At 40.0% G+C, this 895-nt stretch overlaps 1 long non-coding RNA gene across 1 annotated transcript; it reads left to right on the forward strand.

Moving 5' to 3' along the window:
- LOC136858796 (uncharacterized) lies at positions 1–343 on the forward strand. The gene is made up of 2 exons (XR_010858671.2): positions 1–125; positions 217–343. It is a non-coding gene; the product is annotated as an uncharacterized lncRNA (long non-coding RNA).
- Positions 344–895: the final 552 nt, after the last annotated feature.

Genomic DNA, 895 nt, shown 5'->3' on the forward strand with positions numbered 1-895 from the left:
TTGGACAAGCACCATCCTCGAAGGGTTTTCTTCAACTACACAGAGGATAACCTGAAAAGTGCCATTGAAGCAGTGAGAAATGGCATGTCAAAAAAGGAACCCGGCCGGGCATTCGAAGTTCCCAGGTATGTGTTTGAAAATAAATATATAAATATTGATATCTAACAACTGAACAATTAAGTTACATACTAAACTAGTTCTTTTTGTTTACTCTAGGTCCACTTTAATAAGAAAATTATCAGGAGAAAGCCAAGAGCCAGTTCAACTTGAGCAAGCAACCAGTGTGGACGTGTAGAGTGGTGAGTGCGGTGAGACATGGTGGGCATTGAGCAATACCGGGTAGCGATTGGGAACTGGCAGTGAAGACTGAAGAAGATGGCGGGGCGGCCGGTGAGCAAGGGAATGCAGGGGAAGTTGGGCAAGGTGCTACTGGTAGCGGCGGTGATAAACATGCTACTAGTTATAGGGGGTGTGGAGTTGAACCTCGGCCTAAACATGAACTGGGAGGAGGAAAATAACATAGATAGAGCCCTGGAGTTAATAGAATATCCTATATGGAGGGTAGCACGGGCAGTTCAACCACAATAGACTATAATGCCTGTAATGCATTGCAACATACCACCATATATTTTACCTACTTTTCATTTTTAAGTGTGAAATTGTCATTATATGTATTTTATATCATATTGTATGTATATTGTTTATAGTAATATAGTACGTTACTTGCCCAGTTTGCAATTTTAGGCTGAAGATGACACCCTTACGTGTCTAAACCGGTACTATGAATAAATAAATAACATGTTGCAAACTAACATCTTGTACGACGTATTGAATAGGTGGAACCTTCATTCAAATTTTAACAGTGTAATCTCAGTTTAATACAGAACAACATGAA

This window comes from Anabrus simplex, chromosome 1 (assembly GCF_040414725.1).
Source record: "Anabrus simplex isolate iqAnaSimp1 chromosome 1, ASM4041472v1, whole genome shotgun sequence".
Lineage (NCBI taxonomy): Eukaryota > Metazoa > Arthropoda > Insecta > Orthoptera > Tettigoniidae > Anabrus > Anabrus simplex.